We start from the raw sequence: 18085 nt of genomic DNA on the forward strand, positions 1-18085 counted from the left end.
GCATGGGAAAAAAGAAAAAGAAAGAAAGAAAGAAAGAGGGGTGAGGGGATGGAAGGAAGAGAGGAAGACAGATAGATAGATAGATAGATAGATAGATAGATAGATAGATAGATAGATAGATAGATAGATAGATGATAGATAGTTGGAGTTGTAGCTTAGTGGGTAGCATATGTAAGACACTGGGTTTGATTTCCAGAAGGGTAAAAAGGAGGAGGAGGAAAAACCTAACATTCTAATCTAAGAATTAAAATTCACTGTGAAACTTTTTAATTAATAATAATCAGAAAAGTCATAGATTTCATTTAGAGGCAAGGACTATACTAACTTCACACTCAGATGGTGGGACACAAAACAAAAACAACATCTTATCAATCTTATATATTCACCACACCAAACACATATGAGTAAGTAAATTAAAAAAAGTAAACTTCACTGAGTATCAATTATGGGCTGGGTGTTTTCATATGTCCTCTTTTATGAACTAAGGTACATATTTGTTAAAAGATTACCCAAATAATAAAGAAGTTAAGGAATGTTCGAGGTAATGAATATGCTAATTACTTTCATTTACTTATATTGTACACACATATCAAAACATCACAGCGTAGCACAGAAATATATAAAATTAGTGTGTCAATTAAAAATTCAATTAAAACATTTTAAAGGCGTTATGAAAAAATGATATTGACAGTTTCATTTTGGCAATGGATACTTTCTAAGATACTTTAATATCTGACATTTTTCAAAGAAAACAAATGAACATATTCTTTTTAAACCATAAATGTCATTCAGCTATTTCATCAAAATAAGCAGTAAAATTCTTCTGAAAACATTAATCTCCCTATATTCATGACTTGCCTTTATCCAGGGGATGACATTTTTCTTGAGAACCAAATATATCATTCTTCTTTGAGAATAAAATCTGCCATCAACTAGGACTGATCTTGGTCCCTGGATCAGCCAGAGCCAGAGGCACTGATATAAAATTGGCCAGGGCTCTGGCAACATTACTATCTGGTCTGTCAAATCTGCTCCTCATGTCCTCCAATGAGGCTAGGAAAGAGAAGTCCTAAGGTCACCTCCTGCCCTAAATCCATCCAATTTAAAAACTACAGACTTAATCAAAACCACAACTTCTAGAATATAAAAATGGTTTTAGGACTAAGAAACTCTAAGTGATTATCCCACATTGAGGTTATATTAAGATGATCTCTAAAATCCCCTGCCTGGTCAATATTTATCTTCTGATGTTCATTTCAGTACCACTTTCTAAATACATCATTGTGCTCACCTCTCAAGAGAAAAACACTGCTTTGCCCATAGCTAGTGATCAACTCCAAACAGCCAGGTATATGAAGTTGTCTATACCTAAGTGTGGGTAAGCCCCTGGGTGCTATCCTCCAAAGATCTTTCCTTAAATTTCATCCATCTTGAAACCAAAAGAACCTATCAAGTACAGGCTCAATCCTTAAGCATTACCAGTGAAAATGCAAGAAAGTATAGCCATTGGGGAAGGTTTGGCAGCATCTCAAAAAGTTAAATAAAAATTTACCATATGCATTCCTACGTATCTAGCCAGGAGAAATGAAAACACACATCCACCAAAGACTTGTACACGAATGTTTAGAGAAGCAGTATTCAAATTGTGAAACAGTGAAACAACTGAAATATATCCTAGGTAAACAAACTGTGGCATTTCCACATAATGGAATACTTTCCAGCAATAAAAAGGAATGAAATACCAATCCATGGTGAGCTTGGATAAAGCTCAAAAAACATTATGCTAAGTACGGTCAGACTAAAGACCACATATTGCATGATTCCATTTCTACGACGTGTCTAGAAAAGGCAAATTTATAGAGACAAAGGGGATTAGTGGTTGTCTAGGGCTGAGGATGGATGGTAACAGGAGTGACTGAAAATGACATGAGGGGATCTCGCCAGGAAGAGGGAAATGTTCTAAAACCAGATTGTGGGGATGGCTGCACAACTCTGTCAATTTATTAAAAATCATGGAATGGTACACTAAAATTGGTGGTTTAATTGCAGCAGGATGTAAGTAGCACTTTAGTGAAGCTGTTTCTTAAACATAAAATGCAAACCGGTGAAGTATGTGGTACACTCCTGTAATTCTAGCTACTTGAGAGGCTAAGGCAGGAGGATCACAGTTCAAGGCATTACATACATTTAATACAAAAAGTAAAAAGGCAATCCATATGCAAAGTGTTTGGTTATGAAAACTATCTTTGGAGTGAGAAAAAAAGGTTCTACTCATTGTTATATTTAACCCCTGATTTTATTCCAGAAAGATTTTATTGCCAAAAGTTGGCTTGCTGCATATTTCATTGACTCTCTGACTCAGTTTCAAAATAGGGACAACATGGACTCTCCATATTCAAGAATGTGGAAAATGTCATTTATCATGATCACAGGGTTCCATGTGGGGTGCTGAATCTCTCTACCCGATCATTCAGTGTCTTGAATACTGTGCAGAAGCAGGGACACAACTATGTTGATAGATTCTGTGAATATGGATGCCTCCAGGACAGGAGAAAGGGAGTGGATGGAGAACCCTAAATGATTTCCAGTCCCAACCATCACATCTGGACACAATCTAAGCCCTGGGGTTCAAACCAGGATGTTTCTCATCTCCAGTCCAACAGGGCGGGGATGTGTGCTCCCTTGCAGGAAGTCCTCTTCCTTCCCTTTAGCACACCACTGTCCCTGCATGCTCTTGTTGTGTGTCTGGCAGGGCCCAGTCTTCTTTCTCATCTCTCCCCACCCACCCAGGTCACTGTGGCAGTGGCTGCTCCCTTTGAAATGGGAAAGTGTCATTAGGACTTTCAGAGACACTCCTTAGGATTTTTGGCATTGGGGTTGGGGGAGTAGAGACTTTCCTCTTTAATGAAGAAACACAAAAACGTGAGCCTGACAGTTTCCAAGACCCAGTTCTCGTCCTGTGCGAAAAGCTGGCTTAAGAGACGGAAGGGCAGGGCAGGGGAGGGGACTGCTTCCAGGGATCCTGGAGGCCCTGCTATTCAAGTTGATTTCTGTCACTTGCAATGTTAAGCATACTGACGGATGTTTTAGTGCCTTCTCACCCACTCAGTCATGCTTAGTCTGTCATCTCAGACACCACAGAGAAAGAGAACTTCGATTGCAGTGTGTGTGCGGTCTCCTCAGCCCATCCTCGAAGTCAGTAGCTAAATTTACTTTATGAACCTACAGAAGTGAAATATATACTCCTGGAGACTAAATGAAATTAACACAATGAGCTGGCTGGCAATGTCCCCTCTGAACCTGTGTTAGGGAGGGCATATTTATCACTCGTTTGGTTACTAGCTGCTGCCTGACCTGATCTGATCTGCTCTGTTTCCTTGCACCCAAATCCCACCTTCAAACTGTTCATTCTCCCGCTTATGACTAAGCCACAGCCTTCATGGAAGACCTTGCCAGTAGCCCAAGCATGGGTCTTCTGGGCTATTTCCATTCTGAGAGTAAGTTGCCTTTGGTTCTTCTAGAGAGACCAGGCCAACAGTGAAAATAATCGTAATCAACTGGAAATGAATAGATTAGATTATTTTAAAACTTTCACAAAAAAAAAAAAAAAAGTCAGGTTGGGTGGAATTGGGATTAGTGATTCGGGTCTGGAGATGGGGTGAACCCAAGTTCCTCTGCTTCCCAGGGATTTGGCTCTACAGAGATGAAGGGGTTTGAAGGAGGGGAAAAATGAAGCTGTTTCTGAAGCTGAATAGAGGAAACCTTTAGGATAGGAAGGAACAAGGGGAGAAGAACACTGAGTTGGTTTCCCTGGGAGTCTGGGGTGGGGATGTAGTGCTCAAGGTCTAATGATACTCCTCTGAGCAGTTATCCTTGAATAGTAGTAAAGATATGATATGCAAATATAATCACTCACTCTAATTTATTCTGAACAAGAAACCTAGAAGAGAAGCTTAAGACAGTGTCTCAAACACCAAGGAATCACTGCCCAGGGGCTATGCCAGCCTGGATTTGCCACACGACATCCCTGGCAGTGCAAATGGAAAAGCCTTTCAGATACTTTTCCATTAGAACTACCAGGTATTTATTCCATGCCTGTGACATGGGGGCCTAGAACACCTGCCTGGTGAAGATACACCTCTCTTAACTGCATTTAATATCAAACAGCTTCTCTCTTTCCATTTCCAACCATGTTCTGTATTTAGGCATAAAAAGAAAACAGCATTAATATGAAGGTTGGCCAATGTTTCCATCAGTGTAACAAAGATCTAATATGCTCCAATTCCCCACACATCTGCAAGCCTCCATGCCTTGTACTTGATGCTAAACGGGTTTACATAGTAAAGACCTCATGGATATTCAAGAACTTGCAATTTAAGAGAAAAGACAAGAAACCTGTAATGCCTTACTCATGTCACATGCATTGAATATCAACTATGAGCCAAGCACATATACAGCTGATGTAGAAATGTGAATTGCATACAATCTTTTGCCTACAAAATTAGTCTTATTGTGAAAAAAGTTCACATGGCTGAATATACTGAAACAAAGGCAGAGATTCAGATTTGTACACTAAGGGGCTGGGGAGATAGCTCAGTCGGTAGAGTGCTTGCCTTGCAAGCACAAGGCCCTGAGTTCAATCCCCAGCACTGCAAAAAAAAAAAAAAAAAAAAAAAAAAACAAAAACAGATTTGTACACCAAAAACTCAAATGCCCATTATAACATGTACCATCAATGTTTGATGAAGTTACTGCATTTCTGTACAGAAAAGGCTTGAAGCTAAGAGCAAAATACCAGTTCACTAAAGAAAGACACAGGGAAACTTAATTGAACATCCATTTGTGGAGGGCATTCTAGATACCAAGTAGTTCCGGAATTACAGGACCTAAATGAAGTCATATTATTTATACCAGTGCTGCCCAATACAATAAACCATTAGCCACATGTGGCCACTGAGCATTTGGAATCATTTTTTTCCAGGGCTGGGGATGGAACCCATGGCCTCACACATGCCAGTCAAGCATTCTACCACTTAGATACACCCCCAGCTGGCTACTGAGCATTGAAGTGTGACCAGTACAAATAGAAAATACAAATACACAATGGATTTCAAAGACTTTCTATGCCAGCTATGTCTCTAATAAGTTTGGTATTGACTGTATGTTGGAAATGATAATATTTTGGTTATGTTAAATAAAATGAAATAATACAGTTCATCTTTTTTAAACTTTCTTACTGTGGCTACTAAAATTATCTACCTAGCCTCTATTTGTGACTCGCATCTCTATTAGTGATTATTCAGATTTTCCCTTCAAAGACAATAGTAGTAACAAGTATTAACAAGGCAGGATAAAAATTAAGCAGAAAATGTTCATGCTACTGGCTTCAATTCATTTACCATCATAAGGTCAGGTTTAGTAAATACTATAAGTTAGTGATAGAACAATAATTGAAAGTTGTAGTTTAACAAGTTCACTCTGTCACACGTAGAAGAAAAAACAATTAACCAAAAATTTTATTCCACTCAGGATGGACACCCAGTCTATGTGAATCCAATTATAACCTCATCATATACTACTCAGAAAACAGGTCTATATTTTTCTCTGAACTGTCTGACAGTTTTCCAAAAGATGCAAAAGGTAATTTAAGATCACACTAAATACTACCATCTTTAACTGAGATTTTAATGTTGTGTTTAAATTATGGTTGAAGAAAGACAAGTTCTCTGAGGAACCTGTTAATGCAATTTGGGACAAGACTGGTCATTAGCAAAGGAACTACATCTTTACAATGTCCATATTACAAAATAACATAATAACAGAAGGACTAATAGGAAGAATAAAACAGAAACATAGTTGCTAACTACAATGTGTTAATAATAACATGTGAGGCAACCTCCTTTTATTGATACAGATTTTAAGGGCAGGAATAATCATTTTGGCCAATATAGCTACAATTCTTTAAAAGCAGGTTGGAAGAGAAATGGATAGCATTTTCAATGACAGTAATAGCCACAAATAGGTATCATTTACTTACCTTTGAAATTTTTTTATTTTATCTTGTGTAATTTTTTAAAAATTTTATTACAAATAAGTAATATCTCCTTTAATACAACCACTTTGGAAATATTGCTATTATTATTATTCCAAGCTCCATATTAACAAATTGCAGCACAGAAAATTTATTGCTTGCAAATGGAAGGTAGCTAGATCTAAACTGAGGTTCAATTTTTGAGCCCCAAACAACAGTGGGCTGTGTATTAGACAACTAATAATAAGGGTCTCAACTTTTTAGTATTAACAAACAAAAAAATCAGTTGCCTTTAAAGTTGAAAGAGTTCTCAGAATTGCTTTTAGCACCTAGAGTCTGAATGGACCAATCTGCAAAAGGTTTTCCTCCTGCTGGCTGTTGGCCCTCACTACCGCCCTTGCCTCACTTAGGGAGAGGGTAGCTTCTTTACATCTTCATCCTTCTCATATGTGCAGCATATGCTTAATGAATGATTTCACTGAACTTAACCAAAGTCTTTTCCATATTGTTTTACTAAAGACACCAAGGCAGTATCAGAGAAAATACAAAGAGAACTACAGATAAGTGAAGTGACTATTTTTACCCTCAACTGAGCTCACAAAGCACAGGTTGGGATGCAGGTTTTCATGTTGTAGCAACAATGTGGGAAAAGCAGAATGTCTGATACTTACATACTTCCCTATCATTAGGACATTTCTGTTCCTTAAGAAATTATTCAATCTCAAACATCTTTCTCCCTGAGATATTAAAAAAAATGAAATACTGCAATTCTTCAGGACAATGAAAGGCACCAGTATTTTTTTAAAAAATTTTTAGTTGTCAATGAATATTTATTTATTTATTTATTTATTTATTTATTTATATGCTGTGCTGAGTATTGAACACAGGGCATCACACATGCCAGGTAACCACTCTACCAGTAAACCACAATTCCAGCCCAAAAAGCACCAATATTAAAGTTAAGTCCTTTAAAAGCCACCCAAGGAGACAGGAATGGGCCTGGGGAGTAAAGGTGATACTTGTTCTGGAAGCCACACACAAAAGCACCCACAGCCGGCAGGCGGCCACCTAGGCCTGAAGCAGATAGTAACAGGGTAGGGTGAGCTTCTCTTTCTGATTCTTTTGCCAGGGTGCATATAAACACCTACTTTCACAGCCATGGGAATCAAACACCCCTTGTTCTAGGGGGTATGCACTTAAAAGCAATCAGGGATGCTTTTAAAGGAGAGAAGGAAAGCAAGCTTCTTGCCAAATAGGCACAAATAGCAACATGGCCACCAGCCCATCAGTCAAAAGATGGGCCTGGGATGGGCATCGCTGGAGGGAAGCACTGAAGTCTGCCTGCCTCTTTTGGCTTTTACAGACTAGGAGAAGAGCAATAGAAAAAGTAAATAATGGCACACCCAACATTGTAATAAAGTTGTACAGCACAGAAAGAATCTAATTACCTAGCAATTCATCAAGAGTGTGGACTGGACATACACATATGGGTAGTGTCCAGAGTGAAAGTTCTCTTAAAAATGAAAGGAAGTAAGGAAGGGAGGGAGGGAAATAGAGAGAGAGAGAGAGAGAGAGAGAGAGAGAGAGAGAGAGAGAGAGAGAGAGAGAGAGAGAGACTCACTCCCAGAAATCCTGGATGGTAGGCATATGGATATTGGTTATTCTTTCTATGCCTGTAAATTCAAAAGAATTTACAGAAAAGAAATGTGATTTTTTTTTTTTCCCTCAAGAAAAGTGTTATTGGTCCCAAAGAAAATCTAAAGATTTTTCACTTTAAACAAAGACCCAAGAAGGTCCTGAGGGCATCTGAAACAACTTCTACCCATGATGCATGTGGACTCAGCCTGGAGTAACAGCTGCTTGGAGAGAGAAGGGGTCATCCTCACATAGTTCATGAAGGACTCTGGTACGTGTTTGTGGCTGGAGCCTATCTTATATTTTTGCCATGGCTCCCTTTCATGAGGAAGAAAAGAAAATGCAGCCCATAAGCCTTTTGGCTCACAGGTTGGCTGGGAGGAGGTCACCTCTCTCAGCTCTGCAAGTCAGTACTGCTCATTTCTGAAAAATGCTCCATCACCAACATGTCGACTTTCATGGGAGATGTTCAAATTACTTGAACATTCTTGTCAAATTAAGTGACTCCATGCAGAATCTGTTAACTCACTGACAAAGCTTGACAAATAGATTTGTTTATGAGGTTCTCACTCAGCAGGACGTTAAGGGTGGGGATTCCACATCTTTCCTCACCATTTGCTAAACCATTTGCTTCATCTGAGGTTCCCAATTTCCACCCTATTCTTCAAAGTGAACTGTCCCAAGTCTAAACAAGTCTCTTCATTTGTAACAATTAGTTAGCTATGTTTAGGACTCGCAAGGTGACTATGTGGGTCTGAGAGACACATAGAAATAGTGTTTAAGAGTTCAGTGCAGCCAGAACCCAGGTCCTATCTAGCCCTGCCTCTTTTGGTCTCTTTCCAAGGGGTCATTTTCACTTCTCTAGGCCTCCTCTGTAAAATGAATTCCCCACGACCCCATTCCAACCACCAATACAGTCTACCTTGTACTGTTAGCAGACAGTGAACAGACATTTCATCCTGTTTAAAAATCTAAGCCCTATAGGGCAGGTTTGCCACTCATTCATGGATCTCCAAACATTTGTTTAGCCCACCATCATGTATTACTCATGGGAAGTCTGACAATGAATAAGACTAGCCCAGACACTATTCACTGACAGCCCAGTAGCAAAGTGTCTGCCACAGAGAAGATGTTTAAGTCAATTAAACCAACTTGTTGAATGAGCTTCCATTGGGCATCCTCTGCTGCATGCCAGGCAGCATCTTTTTGGACGCCATTTTTTCACTTCAATGTAATAAGGATATCAAATGGACACCAACAGCAGTTCTGGGTGTTTCTGACATCAGCAGTGCCTTCTTCCAGCATCTTTGACGTCACAGAAGGATGTTTTGCTTGGCAAGAGCAAGTATCCCACTGAGGGTCAGCTCTCCAACTAGGGAATGTGGCTTATCTTTGTCTGGGCTCCACTGACCCCCATCAGGTTGGAAGGCCAAGATGAGAAGGAAGAAATAGGGAATGAGCTGGGGATATTTTCTCACTGGGCTAAACAGTCAAAGGCCTAACCTGTGAGCCAAGGAGAGTTGTCAGGTATAGCCTAGGCTATTTCCATTCCTTCCTGCAATAATAAAGCCAGGAAGTTGCTGCTACTTGGGGACAGGCCCATCTCTAACCCAAGAGATATGATAAGCCTTGGGCAAGAAGCTTAAGGCCCATCCTTAGAATTCTTCATATCTCTGTGAAACAGCCATAACACAGAGCCATTTTTTATTACTTCTAATAGTTTTACTGCATCCAATAGAAATAGCTACTAAAAATGCTCAACATTATAGACCGGTTGGTATAGCAACCAGTGACTTGTTTTCCAATTGAGGGAATAAGATTACTAATTACTACTTTTCACTCATGTATGACAGGTCATCCAACTATCCTGGGAGATAGTAGCATGTGGTAGAAAACAGATCCTTCTTAATTGCAATCTTTACCCTTCAGAGGTGGCTGCTAAAGGAAGTAGGAGAAATATAACATCAGGTTCTTTACCTAAATATTCCAAAGAGGGACAGAAATGGCCTTAGAGTAGAGAGTTCCATGAACCTTTTGAAACTGATAAAAATTATGAACATATAGCATCATTGTAGACAAGTATCTCCCATGGAAAAAATGGCCCAGAACCTGCATCTGATTTACAAAATTGTCTACTTATGATTTACACGTTTCAGATTCATTGCTACATGATCTTCCTTGATTTGCAAAACGTATTCCCCTTGGAGAGAAACACTTTACTCGGTGCTCTCCCTCATGAAAAAGCAAGAGTTCTTTGGCCTTTTATCCCCACTGGTGAGCTCTGCCTCTGTCGCAGCTTTCTGACTGAGGGTCTACCACTTTAGCCAGCAATGCAATTGGGCAGAGACAGTCAAAGTAAAAAGAGGTAGAATCAGGCTGCTGCTGCTTTTAATTTTAGAGTTATTTAGTTCTTTAAAAAGAAAGAAAAAGCATTCTAGATATTCTAGAACATTCTAGAAATCATAAAGAAAAAAAGAAAGACTAATTTTATTTTATCAATAGCAATACCCAGTAGGGATAAGAAAATTAGGTTAAGGTTTAAAAAGGCCATAAACAAATATATTATTTTAATACAATATATACTTGTGAGGGAAAATTATTTAGTAGATAATGAGTAGCTTATTCTGGGATACTTGATAATAAACATTAGTGTTCACCAAGTATAAATTAAGAAAAATACATGGAAAGAAAAGGAGTCCATACATTTCTTCTACTGTACAGTGAGTTTCTTGGACTATAACCAACTTTTCTTACATTTCAGTTCTGCTTATTTGGGAATCAAGGAAGTGCCCATTATAATTTCCAGTGAATGTCATTTCCAATGAATGTCTAGAAAGAACTAGTCAAGATCACAGATAAGATTAGAGGAGTAGATGAGGTGAGATTTTAAAAACAACAACAACAACAAAATAAATAGCTAAAGAAGCAGACAAAACAATGCACAAACTTCCCCAAAAAGTGGGCAGGGAGGAAAAGTGTTTTCTTTTACATCCTATGAACTTCAACTTGCATTTTGCTGCTAACTCTCTGTACTCCTCTACCTTCTGATTGTTGTTTATATCCTCTGGACTAGATGGCGAGATGTCTGATGGCCACCATCTGGGGCTTAGGAACCTCTGGAATATTTTTGTATATGCACTTCAATAAGTTAATCACCTATGTGACAGTACTATACTGGACACATAGATTATAAAGTTAAAGAATGAGACACGCTTACTTTCCTTCAATTAAATAGAAGAATGCTCTGTTTTTAAATACATGGTTAAGTCCAGAAAATTACTTTTTTAAATGTTGACTGAATTTACTGGTATCCATGAGTGAGACTGATGTCCAAGACTAGATCAGGCTTTTGTTCATTGTAGATGGCTAGACTTGGGAAAAGGAGAGTTTGTTGAACCTTTCTTTTACTTGTATTAAACTACCTATACTTTTCCATGCATGGTAACTGTAAACCAAAGAGTAGAAGGTTAATTAACCCTATCTTGATCAACAATATTCTGATTTCTTTCACAATTTTATTTCCAAGGATAAAATAGTTGGGCTTCAATACTCTAGTGAATTGTAAGAATACCATCGGTAGGTATATCTATATAGCAAACTGCAAGAAAATCTAGTCTCATTTCCCTATTGCCCACTTAAAACATAGCCAAGAGGCTCTAATATATTTAGCTTTGTTTTGTCAACCCCTATACTCATCATACAAAGAAAAGAAAATTCATTTGGCTTTTATAAAATAATTAACAACACTGTAACAGTGAATGTTACATGTGTGTTACATTCTGTGTCAGGAATTAAGGAATTTACACAGTGGCAGTTACTAAGAATATTTCTAGGTACTTACAGCACATGGGTCACTCCTAGATCTTCCAATTAAGGTCACTACCCCATCTTTACTCCCCAGATACCATTAGAAATGAAGACAGACAGTCAGGGCAATGATAAGTATACTCTATGATGATTCACAGAAATATTCATTCTTAGAAATTCAGTGTGATGCTGCTGCTGGAGATGGCTGCTGGCCTGTTTGTACAGATGTTTTGTGGGGGTGCTCAGCATCCCTTGGTTATATACCCTCCACATGTATAACACTGGAAAACTAGGTTAATTTAAACAAAGTAGTTTCTTAAAGACATGGTTTTTATCCTGTTAGAACCTATAAATATGACATTTGGGGATCTCAATTACAGCTGCAGAACAACTAATACCATTACACAGTTTCAATATGTACTAAAAGAGAAATTCCAAGTAGAAAATCACAACATTTCAGAAAAGCATTACATTTCTTTGTTCTTCAAATAGTTGAGTACCTACTATGTGTTGACACTGTTCTGGCCACTGGGGATATACCAGTGGATAAGAGAGGTAAAACCCCTGCCATCGTGGACTTATATTCTAATATGGAAAGACCAGCAATACTAACAAAAATTATTTGGCAAAGTAGATAAGTATCATAGAGGAATATCCAGCAGGGAAGGGGTATCAGAACATACTGAAAGGGGATGTCTGATTGAACACCTAAGCAGAGGAGGGTGCGGTCACATGGGTACTAGAGGAAGAGCTCTCTAAGCAGAGGGAACAGCAAATGCAAAGGCTCAGAGGATGGAATGTGCCTGGCAGTTTGAAGGAAAAATAAGGAAGACAATGTGTGCCTTAAGCTCCTTCAGTTTAAGGGATTACCATGGGGGCAAAATATATCCCTAACATAACCACATTTTCATAAACTCTTAAAGCAGGAATGTGCCTTTGGAAATGCTTCCGCAACCTCTTAGTCTCACCAAGGAGGAAATGAGGAAGAGAAGACTGAATGACTAATCCAAGAAGACACAACCAACAACTGGCTGAGAAAGGCGTTAGTACAAAGGATCCCAAACTCAGCACAAAGGTTTCTGTCTCATGCCTCAACTTTTTAATAAAGAGGCACTTTTCTTATTTCAATTTTTTTAAAATAAAATAATAGAGCCAATGAATATAATCTAAGTGCTTAGAGTTTTAAATTGATCAATTGAAAGAGACCCTGTATCGCCCAAATATTTGTCAGGGAAGGAAATAATAAATGCAGGGCCTAGACCTTATTACTCAGCAACTAACTGTGTAGGCATTTAACAGAGAAAGTTGTTCACAAAGGGACCTGTCTTAGGATATGTACTACACTACTGTTTGTTATTGTAACAGACTGCCCCTCAGCAGAAAAGGTGCCTGTAACAGTGAAAAATTGGAAACTCTTAATTTTCTCTTGCCAAGGGAATGAGTAGACTATCATTTATTTGTACACTAGAATTCTCTGTAGCACCTAACACATTGAATAAAGATCTACATGTACCTCAACATAATGATGAGTTTAAAAATGCAAGCTGTATGTATACAGAATTACACCATTTATGTAAAATGCTAAACACAAACATATATTCTGGGGGATATATAATACATAGAAGTACCATGCATGCTTGGGAACTGTATGTAGTAACTCCACATCAGTGGTTCCCTGGGGCTGGAAGAAGAGAAGGGATGGGTTAAAAAAAAAAGAAAATTAAAAAAAAAAAAAAAAAAAAAAAACTAAGTTGCAGTTTATTTTATTGAGGGAGGGAGAGTTAAGCAACTCTTAAACCTAGGCAGTAAAAAATGAATGTCTTGCTGTATTTTCCTTTGATGTATGTTTGAAATATTTCAAATTTCTTTTTATTTCAGAAGAAAGGAAAAGACAAAAGTTCTCCACCACATTCTATTGACTCCAAGGGCCAGTTGCCCTTAACCTCCAAATCTCGGTTTCTTCACTTTTAAAGCATGGGGGTTGCCGGGCATGGTGGCACATGCCTCTAATCCCAGCAGCTCCTGAGACTGAGGTAGGAGGATTGGGAGTTCAAAGCCAGCCTCAGCAACTCAGTGAGGCCCTAACCAACTTAGCAAGACCCTGTCTCAAAATAAAATATTTTAAAAAAAGGGGGGGGGGGGGCTAGGGATGTGGTTCAGTGGTTAAGCACTCCTGGGTTCTATCCCCTGCATTAAAAAAAAAAAAAAAAAAAAAAAAAAAAAAAGCAAAACAAAACAAAAAACCATGGGGGCCTGTGAGCAGGAAGCTTGGGGTGCATCTCAGTGGTGTACAGAATGTGCTAAGCATGCCTCAGGCTGTGGGTTTGATTCCTAGCAACAACAAAATAGCAAAGAGGAATGGTAGATGTACCTGCCTCTAAGATGCATTGAGAAATAGCAGTCCGGAGACAGAATTTCATTGTCAGAGTACACTCCTAGTGGGTGGGCACATATCATATATATATAATATCGTATATCATTCTCCCATTGACTTTCCAGAGGCTCTGCATCTGCGTCAGTTTCACAGATAACAGCACAAGATTTTTCAACTGGGTTTTAACAACCATCAGTACTCTCAAAAAAGTCATACAAGGGATCGGTGTTGTAGCTCAGTGGCAGAGGGCTAGAATGTGCAAAGCCCTGGATTTGACACCCAGTTTGGGGTAAGGAGAGCCATAATACAAGTTTAAGTAGTGTAAATGGAAAATGCAACAATAAATCATCACGAAGCATTTCAGTGAATAGAAATGAAAGTCTAGTGACAGCCCATGCTCTCCTAGTTCACGTTAAGCAAATGATAACAAATGTTAAAATGATAACAACTGGATACATGTCGTCTGATAAAATCAATTGCCTTACAAATCCAAGGAAGAAAACATCTTACCTGTTAGCTACCATTTTTAAAAGACTATCGAATTATATTCATCAGTAATAAAACTCCCAGCCACACGAGTGAACCGGGCTAAGCACTCAGTGGATAGAGCTATCAAAATCCAGCCTCCCTGTGATTCAGTCTCTTCTCTAACTAGTTCAAAAGAGGGAGGTGAGACTGCGCTGAAGGGCTTCTGCTAAGTCCTACTGAAGGACAAAATCAGCTCCTCTCTTTGCCCTGTCTTTTAGGCCTTGAGGTCACAGTCCCCAGAGAACAAGCTATTTTTCCCCATCCCAGGCAGTTCGGTACTCTCCTCTCCCAGAAGGGAATCCCAGCCAAATCACCTGTGAGGGTACTGCGAAGGGAAGCCGCAGGTCGGAGGTGCGCGGCCTGGAGTCCGCAGATGTGCCCCAATCAGCACTGCAAATAAAGTTGCGCCGAGCTGAACTTCTTGGAAAAGAAAGGGAAGCCTGAATGTACAGCCCCTGCCCAGGCCTTCTCGTCACTCTGGGCTCCATCTATCTTAATCCTCCGTCTGTTGCCTCTTCAGAAGGGGGATACAAAGCCCAAAGGGGGTTAAGAGATGAACGCTGCAAACTGCAAAATCTAAACCGTAGACGCAAACCTGTCCAAGCCGGCAGCTAAAGGAAGATGAGTCAAAGATACCCGCCCTCCCGGGCCGGGGTCGCGGGAGATGGCGGGAGCCCTTCTGGCGGCTACACATCCTTCTTTTTTCCCAAGTCCCAGCTACCGCGAGCCTGCCTTAACTCCAGCATCCCTCCTCCCCGCTTTCTCGGAACCGCGGCGAGTAAAAGGACCAGGGGGCCGTGGGCTGGGGGCCGTGGCAGGCCCGAAGTGGTCTCATCTGCGCCCTTCGGCCGGCTGAGCGGCTCTCGGGAGTCAGAAAAAGAACAATAGCGGTCCCCGGGACCTGCGGAACAGCTGGAGTCTCCAGCCCACACCTCCTTCCCCAGCTCCTCCAAGTTCAGCGGGGAGGCGGGTCGAGCCCAGAAGCAGAGACCTGGGGGGAGCGGGACGCCGGGAAGGGCGAAGCAGGTGGGACGGGGTGCTGCCTCCCGGGCGCACCCAGAACATCCTCTGGGGTCTAGTCATTCATTCCCACCCGCGCTCCCTCCGCAGAGCCCCGAGCCCCTGCCCTACTCCAGCCGGCCTGCAGGTCGCGGGGGCCGAGAGGAGGAGGACCCCCTTTTCCTAACTTGGCCGGTCCTCCTCTCTCTCTTCCCAGATCCCCGCCATCCTCCTCTTCTTGTCCCATCTGTCCTCCGCAGACAGTTGGCGGCCGGCTGCGCACCGGGCAGTGCTGGCGGGACCCTGGCTGCCGCCGGCTAAGCCGCTCCGCCCGGGCGCCGTCCGCAGCGCCTCGCCGCCTCCCTTGCCCGAGCCCCAGACACAAAGGCGGGGACGCGATCGGGGACCCCGCGCCCGGAGCCTCGCAACTCTCGGCGACGCGCACTCACCCCATCGAGGCGGCGGCTCCCCCGGCCCTGCTGGCTGCGCCACCCCGCCCGCGGCTTCCCCAGGAAAACGCGGCCGCCGGGCTCGCTTCCTGCTCGGCTTCCTGCGCCTCCGTCCCTCCTCCTTCCCGCTGCGGGGGTCAGTGGGCGCCGCGGCTCCCGGGCTGGGCCGGCGGGGCGGGGGCAGCGGCAGCACCACCACGTGGCCGCCGGGCGCCGGCCCCCGCCGACCTGGATCCAGGGGGAGCGGGAAGGGAGGTGCTAGCCATTCCCCTCCCCTTCAACCCAGTGCGGCCCCAAATTCCGCGAGTCAGGTGACCCGGCCCGACGCTCCGGCCGGGACCCACGGGGGGTGCGCCCTGCCCGCGTGTCCCCCGCTGCGCCCGGGACCCCGCGCCCGCGCGCCCTGGGCGTCCGTGGCCTGCTTTTAGTTTCCGCGGATCGTGGGACCCTTCTCCACGAATCTGTTTCATCGTCTTAACCCGAAGTTCGTAGAGCTACCGGTGCCCGGACCCCTGGATCGGATGAGATCTCGAATAGTACTCATTTCTGATCGACTTCTAAAGTCGTTCATAATCGTGGGGATGTTTAAAGTAACTGATCCAAGCCCCCTTCTTACCAGAATCGGATCGATTATATTTCCCAGAATTATTGAACAGAAAGTAAACTAGAATGTGTTCATTTTCTCAGGACTGAACCAATTGGTTGAAGTCGTGTTTCCTAACACTCATCAGGTGGCAAGACAGAACTCCCAACATTAAGTATTTCTTTGCTCAGGAGTTAAAAGGGAGACATCTACAGCCAGAACTGACCGGCCAGATTACCAGTGGGAACAGACTAAGGGCTCAAAGCCCCAGACCCCCTACAGCTTCTCTCCTCCAGCCCACCAAGACCTGGACTTTGAACCATAATGGAGTCCTCCACTAATTCCGAGGATTTCAAAGCTCCCCACCTACTCATCTAATTTGGCCCGGTTTTTCCTTGCATTCTAGTCATGCTAACCAACTAGGACTTAAATGTTTCGTTCACTAAAGTTCCTCACTTCTGGTTAGTGCTACGTCCTTTGTACAATGAGAATGCTTTCTAGAATGAATGAATGAATGAATGAATGAATGAATGAATGAATGAATGAATGAATGAATGGTATGCCTTTTTCTGGGATCTACTGCAAGTCAATTGAACTTAAAAGGAAAAACAGCCAATTCCAACAAAAGCGAAATTCATCCTGACAATTCAGTTTTTAACGTCTTTGGCCATATCTTAACTAGTACAGATCAGACTTTATCTGCTCCTTCCCCTAGTCCCATCCCTCCAAGGGAACTGTCTAGCTTTCATAGGTGAACTTGCCAAATAGGAAACAAAAGCACCATAACTAGCTGCATGGTCTTCACTTTCTAATATCATGAATCACCGATTCCTCAGGGAAGCGGTGAACAGCCAGTTTAAAGTAAGATGCACGCTCCTCTTGTCCTTTATCCCTTTCTCTAATAAAAGCACACTCAAAGGAATGTGAACTAGCAACCCCCTCTTTTTTTAATGCTGGCAATTTCTACAATATAATGCTTCCTCACGATTCAAGTTAATGAGATACTGTACCCTACAATACCGAGACTCCTATGTATGAGTTCTCTCCTGGGCTTTTAGTATCAGTTTTGTTTAGGCAGAGGCAGATGGGCAGATAGGACTTGGTAGAGAGTATACGAAGCTGCTTTGGAAAGTTAACCTGTAGGAACAGGTGACAAGTTGAAAGAGTTAAAATTTAAACAACACTAAACATGATTGCCTAAGGCAGGCTGATCAGCCTTTGATTTATAGAAACCCTGACCCTTATCTATTTAATCTGTCCCAGCCTCCTCTGGAGAGTCTGTGTCAGCTCCCTGTCTCTCCATGGTGGCTCCTGTGCTATGCCCTTTAGTTGATAACCCCATCCTCCAACATCAGCAAGTCTAACCTGGGTGAGGGGCTCTTGTGGAGGAAGGACTCTTGCTTGTTGGTTGGGCCAAGCGCCTCTTCTAGATTGTCCTTTTTGAAACTCTAAACCAACCACCTACTCTACAGTCTGCCCTTCAGACAACAGCTGAAATTCTGCTTCCTGCAGGGGAATTATTGGTTAAGTGTGGGATTAAACAGAGTTTTCTCATTGTTTTGTTTTGTTTTGTTGCCCAGGCCTTTTAGAAATGCTAATTGGATTCAGGATACATTGAATATGCCCTTGGATGGAGGCCAGGCTCAGGTGAAAAGATTTGAGAGAAGGTAGCAAGAATA

The 18085-nt window shown here is 41.8% G+C and overlaps 1 protein-coding gene across 1 annotated transcript in view; it reads right to left on the reverse strand.

The window, feature by feature from the left end:
* The window catches only part of RAI14 (retinoic acid induced 14), a 144094-nt gene extending 128022 nt beyond the window's left edge, over nt 1-16072 (reverse strand). Inside the window, 1 exon segment of the mRNA XM_079145741.1 lies at nt 15824-16072. The gene's annotated coding sequence lies outside the window, so the exon portion shown is untranslated.
* Between the last annotated feature and the right edge of the window lie 2013 nt (nt 16073-18085).

Source organism: Sciurus vulgaris, assembly GCF_902686455.1.
Source record: "Sciurus vulgaris genome assembly, chromosome: 6".
NCBI classification, from domain to species: domain Eukaryota; kingdom Metazoa; phylum Chordata; class Mammalia; order Rodentia; family Sciuridae; genus Sciurus; species Sciurus vulgaris.